The 22266-nt window shown below is 48.1% G+C and overlaps 1 protein-coding gene across 10 annotated transcripts in view; it reads right to left on the bottom strand.

Moving 5' to 3' along the window:
• Nucleotides 1-22266, bottom strand: part of MLPH (melanophilin) — a 190016-nt gene that overhangs the window by 89965 nt on the left and 77785 nt on the right. For 9 of the 10 annotated variants that reach the window (XM_056534920.1, XM_056534922.1, XM_056534926.1 and 6 more), the window contains exon 1: nt 7229-7364. The exons of the other annotated variant lie outside the window; for it this stretch is intronic. The gene's annotated coding sequence lies outside the window, so the exon portion shown is untranslated. Of the gene's footprint in view, nt 1-7228; nt 7365-22266 lie in introns of those variants that run through there. 10 annotated transcript variants of the gene reach the window in all.

Raw genomic sequence — 22266 nt, 5'->3', positions numbered from 1 at the left:
AACCTTGCCGCCTGCCCCGACCTTCTGCTACGTCTGACCTTGCCTCTGCCTAGTCCTTCTGTCCCACGCCTTCTCAGCAGTCAGCGAGGTTGAGCCGTTGCTAGTGGATACGACCTGGTTGCTACTGCCACAGCAAGACCATCCCGCTTTGCGGCGGGCTCTGGTGAACACCAGTAGCCTCTTAGAACCGGTCCACCAGCACGGTCCACGCCAATCCCTCGCTGACACAGTGGATCCACAACCTGTAAGCCGAATCGTGACAGGGGGCAGTAGATGTTGCAAAGATCTCTTGCATTATCCATTTATACCCAGGACTGTAACAAGGGGGTATCCTTTACACCTACAGGAAAAATGGTTTCTACACCAGCAAAGACAGGTATTCTTTACTGTTAGAGCAGTAAGATTATGGAACTCTCTTCCAGAGAAAGTGGCCATGGTGAACTCAGTTTAAAGAGTTCAAAAGGGGCCTGGACAGGTTTCTGGAAAGTAATGACATACTACATAATAATGGATACTAAATTTACAAGGACGGAAGGTTGATCCAGGGATTTATTTTGATTGCCAGATTGTAGTCGGGAAGGAATGGAGCAATTGGCATAAGTCTCATATGCAGCAAATTTTGCTTGATAAAGTTGTGAATTGAGCCAGATGAAAATGAAAAAAAAAATGACTCTAATTATAGAAGATGTCACTTGTAAGTCACTGGATGTAACTGAAGATACCAGACCTGGTGCCACAGGATGACAATAAGCAAAGATGTTCTGCCGCTGGTACTGTTTCATTGGCTAGCTAAGTCTCTCAGACACAGTGCACACCGCACGACTGATGACTCTGGATCTGCCTCCTATGCAGTCCACGTGCAATTGGGTCCCAGTTCGAAATTTTTGCTATGGGGTCCCATAAATTCTTTTTACACCCCTAGTCTATTCTTTGTATCATGAAATTCATTATGATCCACATCTGGGTTTGGCTTTAAAACTGCATCAGGAAATTTGAAAATGAAAACTGCAGCAAAACTGCAGAACACCCTCAGGCTACGTTTCTACCTGTTTTTTTGTCCTGCGTTTTTTTGTGTGAAAAAAAAACGCCTGAAAAAAAGCCAGTGCAATTTCCTGCGTCTGGCGTTTTTTCATCTGTGTGGAAATTGCATTTTTGGCTCCTTTGGGGTTTTCTCAAAATTTGTCGGGTACCAAAAAAAAAAAAAAAAAAAGGATGCACAGTAGTGATGGAAAAACATTTATTCAACGAAATTTATATTTTTTATGATGACATTTTTATACATTTTTAAACAGGGATTAATTTATGTGGGCAGGCAGGGCACAAAAAATGTAGCCGACAATAATAGAATTGTAGTGTGTGTGTATTTTTCACTTTTATTTTATTTTTCTATGTTTTTTTAGATAGCACACTGTTCTATGATTGGAGTAGTAGTTCCTGTACTAATGGACAGATCGCCCCGGGTGTCACTCCTGACAACCGATGCGATCGTCCATAATATAGCAAAGATGCAAAGCGGCTCTATACAGCACTCGCATTGCACTATACTCCGGGCCGGCCAGTCATGTGAATAGAAATTCAAATCACTCATTCATATTTTCCGCTCAGAGTGGGGATTGGTCAGATGGTGGCAGCCAATCACCGCACTCAACGGGAAATATGAATAAGTGAGTGGCCGGCCGGAGTACAGACCAGAGATGCGAGCGCAGGAGAAAGTCGCTCCGCATCTCAGGGAGGAAGGATGAAGGACGATTGCAGCGGGTGTCAGGAGTGACATCTGCTGTAATCTGTCCTTAAATGCAGGTACTACTGCTCCCAGCATGGAGCAGAGTGTGCTCCATGTTGGGAGAAGTAGTACCTGCAGTTAAGGACAGATCACAGCAGATGTCACACCTGACACCCGTTGCGATCCTCCTGTATAATGTATAGATGCGGGCGGCCTCTCTTCTATGGTCCCCTGCACTGCCATGTATATATATATACCTATTCATATTTCCCACAGAGAGTTGTGATTGGCTGGAACCATCCGGCCAACCACAGCTCTCTGCGGGAAATATGCGTAGGTGTATATATATGTCAGTGCAGGGGACCACAGAAGAGCGGCCGGCTGCATCTATACATTATACAGGAGGATCTCAACGGGTGTCAAAAGTACAGGTACTACTACTCCCATCATGGAACAGTGTGTTCCATGCTGAGAGTAATAGTCCTACCTAAAAAAAAATTTTTTTTTAAAGTGAAAAACACACACGCACTACATTTTTATTATTGTCTGCTACATTTTTAGGGCCCTGCCCACACACATAAATTGATCCCTGTTTTAAAAATGTATATAAATGTTATAAAAAAGCTGAATTTCGTTAGATACAATTTTTTCCATCACTACTGTATCTTTTTATTTTTTAATGGTACCCTATGAAATGTTATTAAAAAAGGTATCTCCATCACTTTTTTAAATCGGTAAAGTCCAAAAAAGAATAAAAACCGCCTGGAAAAATGCCACAGTTAAAACCCACATGGCGTTTTTCTGGGTGGTTTTTTTTTTTTACTCCCATAGACTTATATGGGAGAAAAATGCGACGATTTCAGGGGAAAAAAAATGCCAGAGGGATTTTGTCCCTCTCTTCTTTACAGTTACTCTCCATGTCATTAAGGTTTTGATGCTGACATTTTACAACTTGAACCTTCCGAGTTGAGTCGGTGCCAAAGAGCTAGATTTTGGTTTACATAACTGATTTGACCACATCACTTTCACACAGTTCTCCACTAAATGATTCACATGTTCATTGCAAGCTTTAGATGGGCCTGCATATATACTTTCTTGAGAAGGGGAACTATTGTCCCAGCTGCCTTGAGATAATTGAAAAGATCCTCCCATGTAGCTATGGGCTGATTCTTTACTGTTCTCATGATTATTGTAGCTCCACGAAGTGAGACCTTTGCATGGAGCTCCCGACCGATGGAGATTGGCAGTTATTTGGCGTTTCTTCCTTTTGTGAATAATCGCACCAACTGTTGTAAACTTCTCACTAAGCTGCTTGGCGATGGTCTTGTAGCCCATTATAGCCTTGTGTAGGTCTACAATCTTGTCCCTGACATTCTTGGACAGCTCTCTGGTCTTTTAGTCTTGGCCATCATGGAGAGTTTAGAATCTGATTGATTGCTTCTGTGCAAAGGTGTCTTTTATACAGGTAAAAAGATGAGATTTGGAGCACTCCCTTCAAAAGAGTTCTCCTAATCTTAGCTCATTATCTGTATAAAAGCTATCTGGGACCCAGAAATCTAGATAGGGGATTAAATACTTATTTCACTGAGTAAAAAAATTAAAATCAATTATTACTTATTTGAAATACATTTGTCTGGACCTTTTTGTTGTTATTCTGCTTCTCACTGTTCAAATAGACATAGACAGCGGAGGTCCCCCATACAATTACAATCTTTGAGTCACTAACTCTCAAGTAACTCAGCATAGAGCACCCACAATCCACCAGTAATATTCGGCCATAAAATTGTTTAGCACTGTACATTACATGCAATATAATAGACAGTAGAAATCTGCTTTTAGTGTCTATTCACATATACAGTATCCTGCTGCACATATTTGATGTGCAGGATTTGAAGCTGCAGATTTTATCCTGCAGATTTCATAGTAAACTAAGTGACTGAATACAGCTTCTAATCTGCAGTTTCAAATCCTGCGCATCACAGATGGGCAGGTCAGCATACTGTACATGTGAATTGACCCTTAAGGTGTCAGTCAGTCTCTTTCCTACTGGGCCCCTGTAAAACTGCATAGTTTGCACATTCTGTATGGTATATTGTGCTTGAAACAATGACAGAATGACCAATAACAGTTGTGAGTGACATTTCTAAAAATCCTCTTTTTTGATACCTCGTTGACTAAAGCAACCAAACTGTAACACTTGCATGTATTAGTGAACACTTTAGTTACACAATCCATTTGGTCAAAATTGCTCTGTAGCCCTAGCCTTAGAGCTCATGGCATGGACTATTGTGACTCTCTACATTTCGATACTTGCAAGGATCTGTAATATTGCACCTGTATTTGTGTATGGGCCCGTATTGTACCTATGCAGGCCTCAGATTCAGAGGCGTAACTTATAGCTTCTGGGCCCTGATGTAAAATTTGCAACAGCGTCACATGTGCCAATTATAATACTAATCTCTTATGGGGCAGATGTGCTTTGGGGCTCCCTTAGGCACCTGGGCCCTGGTGCAACTACTACATCTGCATCCCCTATAGCTACACCCCTTCTCAGATTTTATACAGGAGTCAGACAGGATTTTTTTCTGTCAAATTTTGTACAAATCTGTTCAGAACCTATATGTACAAAGATATTCTTCTAAAAAAAACATTGTTTCTGGAGACAAATTTCCACCTAATAAACATTGCATGGCATCACACTCATCCTGTGTGACTCTAACTTATGTGCACAGCCATACAAACCTTTAAAGTGTCTCTGTCACTTTAAAAAAATGTTTAACATGCCCTATAGACCTGTCAAAGGTTTTGATTGGTTGGGGTCTTCAGTCATAAGTGATAGCTGGGGGAAGCATGCAGCAGTATGCTTCATTCCCCAACTTGGCGCTCAGACTGTCTGATTGGAGGAGACAGGCACCATAGACTATAATGGAGCCCATCTTCTGTAATCAGTGAGACCGATCGATAGATAAAGCCAGGAAAAGTGCTCTGCTCAGCACTTCTCTCCTCAGCTGACTGCGCTCTCCATCTCACTCCATAGACTTACAATAAAGATTGTCTTCTGCAGCAAGATGGAAAAGGTTACTGCTTCTCCTGGCTCTGTGTATCGATCAGGTGGGGTCTCAGCATTGAGACCCTGACTGATCAAAACTTTTTACATTTCCCTAGGACATGTCAAAACTTTTTAAAAGTTACATATTTAAAAAGAGTTATACGGTGGAATTTTGTTTAATTTTAGTGCTATCTGCAGTCTGCCTACTAAAGTAAAAAGCTTCCTCAGGTCCCTTGTAGTTCCGGGATCTGGATGTTCTGTCTTATGCTGGTCTCTCCTGAAAGTCAGCAGTCGGCCGGAGCTGTAGACGTGCCGTCACAGTGCTGCTCAGCCAATTACTGCCCGTAGTGGTGTCCCGGCTCAGCCAGTGAATGAAGAGCGGCACTCTCAGTTCCCCTGGCTGTAGACGCTACCCTCTGCAGCTCGGGGTAGATCAGTGTCCAGCAGCCATGCATGGGTCACCCCGATACCTGAGACTATGAGGGAGCTAAGGAAGATGTGTTCAAGTTTTTATTATATTATTAGGCAGGCTGGGGACAGTACTTGAAGAAAAATTTCCACTGGTCAACCCCTTTAAAGTGTTCAGTACATTATTGCTTTATATCACATTGGAAGCATATGTCTGACTATATGTCTATTACCCGAATCATTCTCATAGAAAGAAGAGAGATTCTGGTAAAAGCAGGAATGGATAAAGAAGATTCAAAGCCCTGCTGCTCAGAGGCGTAACTAGTAGCTTCAGGGCCCCAATACAATATACAATCAATATGTAATAGGGCCCCGTGTCTACTATGCCCCATTCATAATACTGGTGTTTTCTTATGGGGCAGAAAGGCTTTTGGACCCCCTTGGGCACCAGGACCCCAATGCGACTGCTACCTCAGCACTTCCTATAGTTGCACCCCTACTGTGGCTACTTTTTCTGTTGCTTTAGGGTAGGGTCACCCGTGTCATATTTTGCTGCATTTATACAGCTGATTTTGCTACCTGTTGACTTCAAAGGGTAGGAAAAAACGCAGCAGTAAATACGCTATAAAATACGGCACGTGTGACCCTTCCCTTAAAGGGGTACTCCGGTGGAAAACATTTTTTTAATCATTGCACACAGGCACTTCAACCCAACGTACACTGAAATCTGAATGCAGCAGGAAAAGCGGCAGCAAGAACCTGCATACGGGGTGCATATTCAAGATAAGTTCAGATAAATCCAATAGGAAAGAAGAGAAATCGCACTCACCGCTCCGGTATGGACAAAAGCCGGCTTTTGTCCATACCAGAGCGGTGAGTGCGATTTCTTTTCTTTCCTATTGGATTTTTTTTTAATCAACTCGTGCAAAAAAGTTAAACAGATTTGTAAATTACTTCTATTAAAAAATATTTATCCTTCCAGTACTTATTAGCTGCTATATACTACAGAGAAAGTTATTTTCTTTTTGGATTTCTTCGTTTTTTTCTGTCCACAGTGCTCTCTGCGGACACCTCTGTCCATTTCAGAAACTGTCCAAAGCAGGAGCAAATCCCCATAGCAAACCTATCCTATTCTGGACAGTTCCTGATACAGACAGAGGTGTCAGCAGTGAGCACTGTGGACAGAAAAAAAAAATCCAAAAAGAAAAGAACTTTCTCTCTAGTAGAAAGCAGCTAATAAGTACTGGAAAGATAAAGATTTTTAAATAAGTAATTTTCAAATCTGTTTAACTTTTTTTGGCACCAGTTGACTAAAAATATATATGTTTTCCACCAGAGTACCCCTTTAAGCAGAATTCAGATGTTTTACACTATATTACAGCTCCTCTTTTAGTTCTATTGAACTGACTTTACAAGTAGTAAAGAATATGCACAATGTGTGGTCACAATATGTCACAGTGCTGTAATGCACAATATTGTCACTAATATTAACCTTACGGGGATATAGACTTTTACATAATTTTTATTATGCCCACTAGATTTGTAAAGTTCTATATTACTCTTATTAATTCAACAAAACAGTGTTTCCAAATTAGCATGCCTCCAGCTGTTGCAATACTACAACTCCCAGCATGCCCGGACAGCCAAAGGTTGTTCGGGCATGCTGGGAGTTGTAATTTTGCAACAGCAGGAGGCACAATGGTTGGGAAACACTGCAATAAAGTATCACTATACTGCTATATAAAGGGGACTAAGATCAAATTGCTTTTGACATATGTCAGATCCCAGATGCCAACACTATTGGAGATGCTTTTATGAAACAAACAATGGGAAAGTCTTTCCCCTTTTAGAGATAAACTTGAACCCTCTTATTCCAGTGTCACCAGCTGCTGACCTAATCCACATTACATCTTATAAATCAAAATACCATACCAGAGTCAATAGAATATCAGACAGGTTTCAGTAAAGTATCGAGACAGATGTCCTCCTATATAGTAAGTAAGAAGTAATGTGAATAAGAGACAAGAGGGGTTACAAGGGGCTGTTACCTGTTCACCGGCTGCAGCTGGAACGTCTCAGCTGGATTCCCTGTAAGACCAGATCCTGTGTATTTGTGAAGGGGGGGACGCCCCACCCTGCCTGTCACATACTGCCCTCCTTCACTGTCACCTCCCATAGCCTCAGGCTGCAGCATTGTCCTTATCACGAGTACAGGGCTGGGCACACTGTGGGTACTGAGTTTAGATCAGGTCGCAAAAGAATATAGAGAAAAAATAATTAGTTAAACCACTTTCTTTATTGCATACACTAGCTGAAGACCCGACGTTGCCCGGTTTTTCCTTCCTAATCCTTGTTGGGGAGGGAAATCAACAAAGGAGGAACTTTTGACTTCATATCCCATCCTCATATATTGTTGTCATATCCCAACCCCATATCCTGTCCTCATATCCCGTCCTTATACCCTGACCTCATATCTCGACCTCCTATCCCGTTCTCATATCCCGACCTCATATCCCGACCTCATATCCCGACCTCATATCTCGACTTCCTATCCCGTCCTCATATCCCAACCTCATATCCTGACCTCCTATCCCGACCTCCTATCCCGTCCTCATATCCCATCCTCATATCCCGACCTCATATCTCGACCTCCTATCTCGTCCTCCTATCCAGTCCTCCTATCCAGTCCTCATATCTCGACCTCATATCCCAACCTCCTATCCCGTATTCCTATCCAGTCCTCCTATCCTGTCCTCATATCTCAACCTCATATCCCGACCTCATATCCCATCCTCATATCCAGACATCATATCCCGACCTTAAATCCCGACCTCCTATCCTATCCTCCTATTTCAACCTCATATCCTATCCTCATATCCTGACCTTTTATCCCGACCTCCTATCCCGTCCTCATATCCTGACCTCCTATCCCGTCCTCCCATCTTGACCTCATATGCCGTCCTCATATCCCATCCTCACATCTCGACCTCCTATCCCAACTTCCTCTCTTTGTGAGATGGGGTGTGGCTTGCAAGCCGGACTGACACATTTACCAGGAGATGCAGAGCGGAGCATGTGGAGTAAGGTACTGGAAGTCCCATATACTCGCATGGGACTTGAAACAAAAACCCTTATTTTATGTAAGGGTGTAGGTAAGGGTTAATTTAACTATCATATCTTTTTATTTGACATATAAGTAATATGTGTACCAGGTATTATTGAAATATCTCCAGCCGTACGGAAGTTATGTGGGAACATACATTTCCCATTGATTTGCATGGGACAAAAACCCTGACCCTCACAAATGGGGGTAGTTAAGGGTTAAATTAACTATCCTATATTTTAAGTGGACATTTAAGTAACATGTGACGAAGTATTATCGAAATATCTCCGGCCGTTTGGAAGTTATGCAGTAACATATATTTCTCATAGACTTGTATGGGACTTTAAACAAAAACCCTGACCCTGGCAAATAGGGGTGAGTAAGGGTTAAATCACCTATCCTATGTTTGTTGTTGACATATAAGTAACATGTGTGCCAAGATTCATGTTCATTTCTTCGACGTGATGCTGACACACACATACACACACACATTGGGCCTCATTTACTAACATGATTCCGACTCTTTTTGTCGGGTTTTGCGCCTAAATTCTGACGCAGGGACCATGCAACAGAATGGGCCTCATTTACTAAGAGTTTCGAGTTTTTACTAGTGGGAAAAGTTGCTTCAGACTTGCAGGATTCCTCTCTATTTACATTTTCTGGCCAGCTTTTTCTAGGTCGATATTTCCAGCCATTTACCCACAGGATTTTCTGTGAATTGAATAGTAAATCGGTCGGGTTGTGAAACCACGCCCCTTTTTGGACTGACCACGCCCCCTTTGTGACAGACCCCTTTTCGGATTTTCACAGTGCAATGTCGGGTTTGTTGGATTATTCAGGCGCACACTGTCGCAAACTGGCGCAGACATGTCTCAGACACTCTGCGCCAAAATAACCAGACAAAAACCAGTCGGTTTCAGCTTAGTAAATGAGGCCCAATGTGCGACAGAAAAAACCCGACAGAATCTCAATCACTCTGAGTGAAAAAAAAACCCTACAAAATGGGCGTTTTTTTCGGGAAAAGGGGAGTGTTCCCTACATTTCATCCAAAACCACTCATCTTTTCTGAAAATCACTCCGAAAATCATGTGAATTTTCTGGGAAGAAACCCCAACACTTTAAAGCAAGTATAACGTTTCAGAAAATAGAGTAAATTCTCTGGCTGTTTGGTCCTTTTCCTGCCTTGTCTTTTTGAAGCGATTCTTACTTGTAATTTATAATTTTTTTTGCACAATTAAATTATTAAGCAACGTTTTATCTTTGGGGAGTCTTTTCAACACTTTTTTTTGGGACTTTAGCGATCCAAAAAAGTGTTGGAGATACCTTCTTGATTAAAATTTCATAGGGTACCATTAAAAAAACTAAAAAAAAAATAAAAATACAGTAGTGATGGAAAAGATTGTATTTAACGAAATTTCTCTTTTTAATAACAAATTTTTTATTAATTTTTAAACAGGAATCAATTTATGTGTTCGGGCAGAGCAATAAAAATGTAGCCGACAATAATAAAAATGTAGTGTGTGTGTGTGTGTGTGTGTTTTTCACTTTTTTTTCTAAATTTTTAGGTAGTACTACTACTCCCAGCATGAAACACACTGTTCCATGATGGAAGTAGTAGTACCAGTACTAATAGACAGATCGCCCGTTGCAATCCTCCTGTATAAGTTATAGATGCGTCCGGCTGCTCTTCTACGGTCCCCTGCACTACCGTATATATACACCTATTCATATTTCTCGCAGAGAGCTGTGATTGGCCAGATGGTTCCAGCCAATCACAACTCTGTGGGATATATGAATATGTGTATATATACGGCAGGGCAGGGGGCCATAGGAGAGCGGCCGGCCGCATCTACACGTTATACAGGACGATCACAGCGGGTGTCAAGAGTGACATCCGCTGGGATCTTTCCTTAACTGCAAGTACTACTACTCCCAACATGGAGCACACTCTGTTGTATGCTGGGAGCTATAGTACCTGCATTAATAGACAGATCGCAGTGGGTGTCAGAAGTTACACTCGCTGCAATCTGTCTATTAATGCAGGTACTACAGCTCCCAGCATGGATCAGAGTGTAATCCATGTCGGGAGTAGTAGTACTTGCAGCTAAGGAAAGATCCCAGTGGGTATCACTACTGACACCCACTGCGATCATCCTGTCTATAGCTGAGATGGAGCAGCTGTAAACAGCGCTCGCATCTCTGCACTATACTCCGACGGCCACTCACTCATTCATATTTCCCTCAGAGTGGGGATTGGCTGCAACCATCCAGCCAATCACAGCTCTGGGTGGAAAATATGAATGAGTCATGTGAATTTGTTGTATGGGGATGCTTCGGTCTTTTGCAGCGCTGAAGACCCTCTAGTTCTAGCCCACCTTGCTGCGCATGGTATCTCATTCATGTTTCAAACGGTTAGTTATGTGGATCGCAATGGTATATTATAGAGAGTCGATTATTTATATCTCCCATGCTTTTATTTATATTTTTATGCAGTGCTGGAGACCTGGAGTTCAAGCCCACTTTATGAGTTCCCCCTAGTTTTCTTTGGAGAGGGGGCCGTTGTGTAGTGGGAAAAAGGAGTTATTCGGCAGAGTTATAATATAGGTCGAGGGTAGGGTTAATTGGTGCGGGTGACATTATATCGACTGTATGATGTTGAGGTATTACGAACAGATATATTTGAGAGTGAGGTATAGTGGTGTGGTTGTTGGTTTATACATATGTGTGTATATATATATATATATATATATATATATACACACACACACACACACCAACAACCACACCATTATACCTCACTCTCAAATATATCTGTTCGTAATACCTCAACATCATACAGTCGATATAATGTCACCCGCACCAATTAACCCTACCCTCGACCTATATTATAACTCTGCCGAATAACTCCTTTTTCCCACTACACAACGGCCCCCACTCCAAAGAAAACTAGGGGGAACTCATAAAGTGAGCTTGAACTCCAGGTCTCCAGTACTACCGTATATACTCGAGTATAAGCCGACCCGAATATAAGCCGAGGCCCCTAATTTCACCTCAAAAACCAAGGAAAAGTTATTGACTCGACTGCCTAGGGTGGGAAATACATCATCCCCCCCATGTCATCATCCAGACCCCCGTCATTAACATCCTCATCATCATCACCCTGTCATCATCCCCCCTTCATCAATACCGCCTGTCATAATCCCCCCTTCATCATTACCCTGTCATCATTCCCCCCACAGCCATTGGTTGTCCGGGCATGCTGGGAGTTGTAGTTTTGAAATATCTGGAGGTCCGCAGGTTGAAGACCACTGCAGCCTTCGACATCATCCAGACCCCCCCCCCCTCCCTCACCCCCTTTAGCTTTGTACTCAGCTCCGCTTGGCGGGACGTTAGGGTGCGCAGTGCTGCAGGGACCATCCGGTGGGGAGGCATAGTCGTTCCAGGCTGTCCATCTTCACTGGGGGGGCCTCTTCTCCGCTCTTCGGGCCCGAAATAGAGATGTTGCCTTGACGACGACGCACAGGAACGTTGCTCATGAACGTCCCTGTGCGTCGTCGTCAAGGCAACGTGACTATTCCAGGGCCGGGCCCGAAGCACGGAGAAGAGGCCCCCCCCCGGTCAAGATGGACAGCCCGGAACGACTATCCCTCCCCACCGGATGGTCCCTGCAGCACAGATGGCCCGGACCAGCGCACCCTAACGTCCCGCCGAGCGGAGGTGTGTAGAAAACTAAAGGGGGGTCTGGATGATGTCGAAGGCCGCAGTGGTCTTCAACCTGCCGACCTCCACATTGTCACGATGCCGGCTGGCAGGTAGTGGACCCTCTGTGCCAGAGAGGGATTGGCGTGGACCGTGCTAGTGGACCGGTTCTAAGCCACTACTGGTTTTCACCAGAGCCCGCCGCAAAGCGGGATGGTCTTGCTGCGGCGGTAGTGACCAGGTCGTATCCACTAGCAACGGCTCACCTCTCTGGCTGCTGAAGATAGGCGCGGTACAAGGGAGTAGGCAGAAGCAAGGTCGGACGTAGCAGAAGGTCGGGGCAGGCAGCAAGGATCGTAGTCAGGGGCAACGGCAGAAGGTCTGGAAACACAGGCAAGGAACACACAAGGAACGCTTTCACTGGCACTAAGGCAACAAGATCCGGCAAGGGAGTGCAAGGGAAGTGAGGTAATATAGGGAAGTGCACAGGTGAAAACCCTAATTGGAACCACTGCGCCAATCAGCGGCGCAGTGGCCCTTTAAGTCGCAGAGACCCGGCGCGCGCGCGCCCTAGGGAGCGGGGCCGCGCGCGCCGGGACAGAACAGACGGGGAGCGAGTCAGGTAGGGGAGCCGGGGTGCGCATCGCGAGCGGGCGCTACCCGCATCGCGAATCGCATCCCGGCTGGCATCGGGATCGCAGCGCCCCGGGTCAGAGGACGTGACCGGAGCGCTGCAGCGGAGGGAGTGAAGCGAGCGCTCCGGGGAGGAGCGGGGACCCGGAGCGCTCGGCGTAACAGTACCCCCCCCCTTGGGTCTCCCCCTCTTCTTGGAGCCTGAGAACCTGAGGAGCAGACTTTTGTCAAGGATGTTGTCCTCAGGTTCCCAGGATCTCTCTTCAGGACCACAACCCTCCCAGTCTACTAAAAAAAAATTTTTCCCTCTGACCTTTTTGGCAGCCAAAATTTCCTTGACCGAGAAGACGTCCGAGGAGCCGGAAACAGGAGTGGGAGGAACAGATTTGGGAGAAAAACGGTTGAGGATGAGTGGTTTGAGAAGAGAGACGTGAAAGGCATTAGGGATACGAAGAGAAGGAGGAAGAAGAAGTTTATAAGAGACAGGATTAATTTGACACAAAATTTTGAAAGGACCAAGATAGCGTGGTCCCAACTTGTAGCTAGGGACACGGAAGCGGACATATTTAGCGGAGAGCCATACCTTGTCTCCAGGGGAAAAAACGGGGGGAGCTCTTCTTTTCTTATCCGCGAACCTCTTCATGCGTGAAGAAGCCTGTAAGAGAGAATTTTGGGTCTCTCTCCATATAATGGAAAGGTCACGAGAAATTTCATCCACAGCGGGCAGACCAGAGGGCAAGGGGGTAGGGAGGGGGGGAAGAGGGTGACGGCCGTACACCACGAAAAATGGGGATTTGGAGGAAGATTCAGAGACCCTGAAGTTATACGAGAATTCGGCCCATGGAAGGAGATCTGCCCAGTCATCCTGGCGGGAGGAAACAAAATGTCGCAAATAATCACCCAGGATCTGGTTAATTCTTTCTACTTGTCCATTGGACTGGGGATGATATGCAGAGGAAAAATTTAATTTAATCTTGAGTTGTTTACAGAGAGCCCTCCAGAATTTAGACACGAATTGGACCCCTCTATCCGAGACAATCTGCGTAGGCAACCCGTGAAGACGAAAAATGTGTACAAAAAATTGTTTAGCCAACTGAGGCGCAGAAGGAAGACCAGGAAGAGGGATGAAATGTGCCATTTTGGAGAATCGATCAACGACCACCCAAATAACGGTGTTGCCACGGGAAGGGGGTAAATCAGTAATAAAATCCATACCAATCAGAGACCAAGGCTGTTCGGGGACGGGCAGAGGATGAAGAAAACCAGCGGGCTTCTGGCGAGGAGTCTTATCCCGGGCACAGATAGTGCAGGCTCGCACAAAGTCCCCAACATCCGTCTCCAGAGTCGGCCACCAATAGAAGCGGGAGATGAGTTGCACAGATTTCTTGATGCCCGCATGACCTGCGAGATGGGAGGAGTGACCCCATTTGAGGATTCCGAGGCGTTGGCGTGGAGAAACAAAGGTCTTTCCTGGAGGAGTCTGCCTGATGGAGGCAGGAGAAGTGGAGATCAGGCAGTCAGGTGGAATGATGTGTTGCGGAGGGAGATCAACTTCTGAGGCATCCGAGGAACGAGAGAGAGCATCGGCCCTAATGTTCTTATCGGCAGGACGAAAGTGAATCTCAAAATTAAATCGGGCAAAGAACAGAGACCACCGGGCCTGGCGAGGATTCAGCCGTTGGGCAGACTGGAGGTAGGAGAGGTTCTTGTGGTCGGTGTAGATAATAACAGGAAATCTTGATCCCTCCAGCAGATGCCTCCATTCCTCAAGTGCTAATTTAATGGCTAGAAGCTCTCGATCCCCGATGGAGTAGTTCCTCTCCGCTGGAGAGAAGGTCCTAGAGAAAAAACCACAAGTGACAGCATGCCCGGAAGAATTTTTTTGTAGAAGAACAGCTCCAGCTCCCACTGAGGAGGCATCAACCTCCAATAGGAAGGGTTTGGAAGGGTCAGGTCTGGAGAGCACGGGAGCCGAAGAAAAGGCAGACTTGAGTCGTTTAAAGGAGTCTTCTGCTTGAGGAGGCCAGGACTTGGGATCAGCATTTTTTTTGGTTAAAGCCACGATAGGAGCCACAATGGTAGAAAAATGTGGAATAAATTGCCTGTAATAATTGGCGAACCCCAAAAAGCGTTGGATAGCACGGAGTCCGGAGGGGCGTGGCCACTCTAAGACGGCAGAGAGTTTGTCTGGATCCATCTGTAGTCCCTGGCCAGAGACCAAATATCCTAGAAAAGGAAGAGATTGGCATTCAAACAGACATTTCTCAATTTTGGCATAGAGTTGGTTGTCACGAAGTCTCTGAAGAACCATACGGACATGCTGGCGGTGTTCTTCTAGATTGGCAGAAAAAATTAGGATATCGTCCAGATATACAACAACACAGGAGTATAACAGATCACGAAAAATTTCATTGACAAAGTCTTGGAAGACGGCAGGGGCATTGCACAGTCCAAAGGGCATGACCAGATACTCAAAGTGTCCATCTCTGGTGTTAAATGCCGTTTTCCACTCGTCCCCCTCTCTGATGCGGATGAGGTTATAGGCGCCTCTTAAGTCTAATTTAGTGAAGATGTGGGCACCTTGGAGGCGATCAAAGAGTTCAGAGATGAGGGGTAAGGGGTAGCGGTTCTTAACCGTGATTTTATTAAGACCGCGGTAGTCAATGCAAGGACGTAGGGAGCCATCTTTTTTGGACACAAAGAAAAATCCGGCTCCGGCAGGAGAGGAGGATTTACGGATAAAGCCCTTTTTTAGATTCTCCTGGACGTATTCGGACATGGCAAGAGTCTCTGGGGCAGAGAGAGGATAAATTCTGCCCCGGGGTGGAGTAGTACCCGGGAGGAGGTCGATAGGGCAATCATAAGGCCTGTGAGGAGGTAGAGTCTCAGCTTGTTTTTTGCAGAAAACATCCGCGAAGTCCATATAGGCCTTAGGGAGACCGGTTACTGGAGGAACCACAGAGTTACGGCAAGGGTTACTGGGAACCGGTTTTAGACAGTTCTTGGAACAAGAGGACCCCCAACTCTTGATCTCCCCAGTGGACCAATCCAGGGTTGGGGAATGAAGTTGAAGCCAGGGAAGTCCAAGGAGAATCTCCGAGGTGCAATTGGGGAGGACCAAAAGTTCAATCCTCTCATGATGAGATCCGATGCTCATAAGAAGGGGCTCCGTGCGGAAACGTATGGTACAGTCCAATCTTTCATTATTTACACAATTGATGTAGAGGGGTCTGGCGAGACTGGTCACCGGGATGTTGAACCTGTTGACGAGAGAGGCCAAAATAAAATTTCCTGCAGATCCAGAGTCCAAGAAGGCCACTGTAGAGAAGGAGAAGGCAGAGGCAGACATCCGCACAGGCACAGTAAGACGTGGAGAAGCAGAGTAGACATCAAGGACTGTCTCACCTTTGTGCGGAGTCAGCGTACGTCTTTCCAGGCGGGGAGGACGGATAGGACAATCCCTCAGGAAGTGTTCGGTACTAGCACAGTACAGGCAGAGGTTCTCCATACGGCGTCGTGTCCTCTCTTGAGGTGTCAGGCGAGACCGGTCGACCTGCATAGCCTCCACGGCGGGAGGCACAGGAACAGATTGCAGGGGACCAGAGGAGAGAGGAGCCGAGGAGACGAAACGCCTCGTGCGAACAGAGTCCATATTGTTACGCCTAGCGCTCCGGGTCCCCGCTCCTCCCCGGAGCGCTCACGGCGTCCTTCTCCCTGCAGCTCCCCGGTCAGCGCTGACCGGGAGCGCTGCTCTGCCATGGCCGTTGGGGATGCGATTCGCACAGCGGGACGCGCCCGCTTGCGAGTCGCATCCCAGGTCACTTACCCGTTCCCGTCTCCTGCGGTCATGTGCTGGCGCGCGCGGCTCCGCTCTCTAGGGCGCGCGCGCGCCAGCTCCCTGAGACTTAAAGGGCCAGTGCACCAATGATTGGTGCCTGGCCCAATTAGCTTAATTGGTTCCCACCTGTTCCCTGGCTATATCTAGTCTCCTCCCTTGCACTCCCTTGCCGGATCTTGTTGCCTTAGTGCCAGTGAAAGCGTTCCTTGTGTGTTCAATAGCCTGTGTACCAGTACCTTGCTATCTCCCCTGACTACGAACCTTGCCGCCTGCCCCCGACCTTCTGCTACGTCCGACCTTGCTACTGCCTACTCCCTTGTACCTCGCCTATCTTCAGTATCTTCAGCAGCCAGAGAGGTGAGCCGTTGCTAGTGGATACGACCTGGTCACTACCGCCGCAGCAAGACCATCCCGCTTTGCGGCGGGCTCTGGTGAAAACCAGTAGTGGCTTAGAACCGGTCCACTAGCACGGTCCACGCCAATCCCTCTCTGGCACAGAGGATCCACTACCTGCCAGCCGGCATCGTGACAGTAGATCCGGCCATGGATCCCGCTGAAGTTCCTCTGCCAGCCGCCGCCGACCTCCCTACATTGGTCGCCCGACAAGAGCACCAGCTGTCGTACTTGACCACCATGACACAGCAACTCCAGTCGCAGCTACAGCAGGTCCAGTCACAGCAACAGCAGCAACAGTCGCTGCTACAGCAAGTTCAGTCTCAGCTACAGCAGCAACAACCATCTCCTCCGCCAGCTCCTGCACCCCTTCCGCAGCGAGTGGCCACTCCTAGCCTCCGCCTGTCTTTGCCGGACAAATTTAATGGGGACTCTAAGTTTTGCCGTGGCTTTCTTTCCCAATGTTCCCTGCATCTGGAGATGATGTCGGACCTGTTTCCCACTGAAAGGTCTAAGGTGGCTTTCGTAGTCAGCCTTCTGTCCGGAAAAGCCCTGTCATGGGCCACACCGCTCTGGGACCGCAATGACCCCGTCACTGCCTCTGTACACTCCTTCTTCTCGGAAATCCGAAGTGTCTTTGAGGAACCTGCCCGAGCCTCTTCTGCTGAGACTGCCCTGTTGAACCTGGTCCAGGGTAATTCTTCCGTTGGCGAGTATGCCGTACAATTCCGTACTCTTGCTTCAGAATTGTCCTGGAATAATGAGGCCCTCTGCGCGACCTTCAAAAAAGGCCTATCCAGCAACATTAAAGATGTTCTGGCCGCACGAGAGACTCCTGCTTACCTGCATGAACTCATTCATCTAGCCACTCGCATTGACATGCGTTTTTCTGAGAGGCATCAAGAGCTCCGCCAGGAAAAAGACTTAGATCTCTGGCCACCTCTCCCACAGTCTCCACTGCAATCTGCGCCTAGGCCTCCCGCCGAGGAGGCCATGCAAGTGGATCGGTCTCGCCTGACCCTGGAAGAGAGGAATCGCCGTAAGGAAGAGAATCTCTGTCTGTACTGTGCCAGTACTGAACATTTTTTGGTGGATTGCCCAATCCGTCCTCCACGTCTGGGAAACGCACGCTCGCACTCAGCTCTCGTGGGTGTGGCGTCTCTTGATGCCAAGTCGGTTTCTCCACGTCTCACGGTACCTGTTCGGATTTCCACTTCAGCCAGCTCTCCCCTCTCAGCCGTGGCCTGCCTGGACTCTGGAGCTTCTGGGAATTTTGTTCGGGAGTCCTTTGTGAATAAGTTCCGTATTCCGGTGACCCGTCTTGTCAAGCCACTCCACATTTCCGCGGTCAACGGAGCCAGGTTGGACTGTACCATACGTTTCCGCACGGAGCCCCTTCTTATGAGCATCGGATCTCATCACGAGAGGATTGAACTTTTGGTCCTCCCCAATTGCACCTCGGAAATTCTCCTTGGACTTCCCTGGCTTCAACTTCATTCCCCAATCCTGGATTGGTCCACTGGGGAGATCAAGAGTTGGGGGTCCTCTTGTGCCAAGAATTGTCTAAAACCGGTTCCCAGTAACCCTTGCCGTAACTCTGTGGTTCCTCCTGTATTCGGTCCCCCTAAGGTCTTTAAGGACTCTGCCTGCCACAGGAAATGCCCCTCCCCCCCTCCCAGTTCCATCAGGCAAGCTTCTGTGTCCCCTCATGGCCCTCGTCCTGGTGTCACACTGCCCCGTGCCAGGTCTCGCCCTCTGCCCTCTCTCCCCATTCCTACTCCTGCGGTTCTGCCTGCCGTTGAGGAATCCCTCCATCCTTTCCCGGTGTCCTCATCCCAGGGGAGGCAGTTACCCGATAAAGAGAAGGGGAGACCTAAGGGGGGGGGTACTGTTACGCCTAGCGCTCCGGGTCCCCGCTCCTCCCCGGAGCGCTCACGGCGTCCTTCTCCCTGCAGCTCCCCGGTCAGCGCTGACCGGGAGCGCTGCTCTGCCATGGCCGTTGGGGATGCGATTCGCACAGCGGGACGCGCCCGCTTGCGAGTCGCATCCCAGGTCACTTACCCGTTCCCGTCTCCTGCGGTCATGTGCTGGCGCGCGCGGCTCCGCTCTCTAGGGCGCGCGCGCGCCAGCTCCCTGAGACTTAAAGGGCCAGTGCACCAATGATTGGTGCCTGGCCCAATTAGCTTAATTGGTTCCCACCTGTTCCCTGGCTATATCTAGTCTCCTCCCTTGCACTCCCTTGCCGGATCTTGTTGCCTTAGTGCCAGTGAAAGCGTTCCTTGTGTGTTCAATAGCCTGTGTACCAGTACCTTGCTATCTCCCCTGACTACGAACCTTGCCGCCTGCCCCCGACCTTCTGCTACGTCCGACCTTGCTACTGCCTACTCCCTTGTACCTCGCCTATCTTCAGTATCTTCAGCAGCCAGAGAGGTGAGCCGTTGCTAGTGGATACGACCTGGTCACTACCGCCGCAGCAAGACCATCCCGCTTTGCGGCGGGCTCTGGTGAAAACCAGTAGTGGCTTAGAACCGGTCCACTAGCACGGTCCACGCCAATCCCTCTCTGGCACAGAGGATCCACTACCTGCCAGCCGGCATCGTGACACATATCTTGGCGGAGTTCCTGACGCCTTTCAGAAAAACGCATGTCAATGCGAGTGGCTAGGTGAATAAGTTCATGTAGATTAGCAGGAATTTCTCGTGCGGCCAGAACATCTTTAATGTTGCTGGATAGGCCTTTTTTGAAGGTCGCGCAGAGGGCCTCATTATTCCAGGACAATTCTGAAGCAAGTGTACGGAATTGTACGGCATACTCGCCAACGGAAGAATTACCCTGGACCAGGTTCAACAGGGCAGTCTCAGCAGAAGAGGCTCGGGCAGGTTCCTCAAAGACACTTCGGATTTCCGAGAAGAAGGAGTGTACAGAGGCAGTGACGGGGTCATTGCGGTCCCAGAGCGGTGTGGCCCATGACAGGGCTTTTCCGGACAGAAGACTGACTACGAAAGCCACCTTAGACCTTTCAGTGGGAAACAGGTCCGACATCATCTCCAGATGCAGGGAACATTGGGAAAGAAAGCCACGGCAAAACTTAGAGTCCCCATCAAATTTATCCGGCAAGGATAAGCGTATCCCAGGAGCGGCCACTCGCTGCGGAGGAGGTGCAGGAGCTGGCGGAGGAGATGACTGCTGAAGCTGTGGTAGCAACTGTTGTAGCATAACGGTCAGTTGAGACAGCTGTTGGCCTTGTTGCGCTATCTGTTGTGACTGCTGGGCGACCACCGTGGTGAGGTCAGCGACAACTGGCAGAGGAACTTCAGCGGGATCCATGGCCGGATCTACTGTCACGATGCCGGCTGGCAGGTAGTGGACCCTCTGTGCCAGAGAGGGATTGGCGTGGACCGTGCTAGTGGACCGGTTCTAAGCCACTACTGGTTTTCACCAGAGCCCGCCGCAAAGCGGGATGGTCTTGCTGCGGCGGTAGTGACCAGGTCGTATCCACTAGCAACGGCTCACCTCTCTGGCTGCTGAAGATAGGCGCGGTACAAGGGAGTAGGCAGAAGCAAGGTCGGACGTAGCAGAAGGTCGGGGCAGGCAGCAAGGATCGTAGTCAGGGGCAACGGCAGAAGGTCTGGAAACACAGGCAAGGAACACACAAGGAACGCTTTCACTGGCACTAAGGCAACAAGATCCGGCAAGGGAGTGCAAGGGAAGTGAGGTAATATAGGGAAGTGCACAGGTGAAAACCCTAATTGGAACCACTGCGCCAATCAGCGGCGCAGTGGCCCTTTAAATCGCAGAGACCCGGCGCGCGCGCGCCCTAGGGAGCGGGGCCGCGCGCGCCGGGACAGAACAGACGGGGAGCGAGTCAGGTAGGGGAGCCGGGGTGCGCATCGCGAGCGGGCGCTACCCGCATCGCGAATCGCATCCCGGCTGGCATCGGGATCGCAGCGCCCCGGGTCAGAGGACGTGACCGGAGCGCTGCAGCGGAGGGAGTGAAGCGAGCGCTCCGGGGAGGAGCGGGGACCCGGAGCGCTCGGCGTAACACACATGTTTCAAAACTACAACTTCCAGCATGCCTGGACAGCCGATGGCTGCCCGGGATTGCTGAGAGTTGTAGTTTTGAAACATCTGGAGGTCCGCAGGTTGAAGACCACTGAGGGCGGAGAGTTCACTCGAGTATAAGCCGAGGGGGGTGTTTTCAGCACTAAAAATCGTGCTGAAAAACTCGGCTTATACTCGAGTATATGCGGTACATAAAAATATAAATAAAAACATGGGAGATATAAATAATCGACTCTCTATAATATACCATTGCGATCCACGTAACTAACTGTGTGAATCATGAATGAGATACCATGCGCAGCAAGGTGGGCCAGAACTAGAGGGTCTCCAGCGCTACAAAATGCAAAGACTCCGGCAGACAAGAATCAACATGACACCTGCCGATTCCAAATCAGGCAAACAGCAATATTCAAGCTAACCTGTAAGGTTTCCTCATATACCTTCACCATAATCCAGGAAGACCCCATCGGAATGTTTTTGAACCGATGTTGTCTTCTCTTTGTTCAGACTTTAAGAGATCGCGATCCCCATTGTGCACAAATGTATCTGCAAACAGCTTGTTACAATGAAACAAAACTCCAGCACTTCTCTCACTAAATATAGATCAGGTACAGCAGAGTGGGCTCCAGAAGGAAGTACTCAAGCGCTGCAAAAGACCCCATACAACAAATTCACATGACTTATTCATATTTTGGGGTCCTGAGGTTTCGATGGTGTCTCGGCATTTGTTGGTTTAGAAGTCCCGAACGGGGTTGTCTCCCAGACCGTTCAGGACTTCTAAACCAACAAACGCCGAGACACCATCGAAACCTCAGGGCACCCCGGGACCCCTCATAAGGTACTCTTCCCTATAGCGTGCTTAGTACGTTCTTTCACTTTTATTTTTTCTGTTTTATTCACACTAAAACTAGGAATACAACATTAATTTCCTTTTTCTCATATATTATATACAGATCAGACCTATCTGCTTCACAGGTCTATATTATATCACCTTCGCTCCATAATCAACTTGTCCACTAGGAACATCTTTTGAATTCCCTCAGAAACATTGTCATCATAGGGTACGTGAAAACTTGTTAGCATTTAACCCGTACAGGACCTAGGGCGTATGGATACGCCTTCTGTATTCTGTACCTGGGTCTTAAAGGGTAGCTCCCACATCCTATTTTTTTTTTTGCTAGCCCGTTCCCCCCCCCCGGCTACGGCACTAGCCCATTACCTCCTCCCCCCTCCCCCCCGCCCCGCATACCCCGTTCCCTCATTACACTTGCAGTTACTGCAGAGTCCGACAGCGGGCGTGCAGGGACAGCGGCGGCAACGAGGTGGCGGCAGCGATGTGCGGGAGGAGTGGCCTCCCA

This window comes from Hyla sarda, chromosome 8, assembly GCF_029499605.1.
Source record: "Hyla sarda isolate aHylSar1 chromosome 8, aHylSar1.hap1, whole genome shotgun sequence".
In the NCBI taxonomy this organism is placed as follows: Eukaryota; Metazoa; Chordata; class Amphibia; order Anura; family Hylidae; genus Hyla; species Hyla sarda.
The sequence above is the reverse complement of the archived record's forward strand: the minus strand, read 5'-3'. Positions and strand labels throughout refer to the sequence as shown.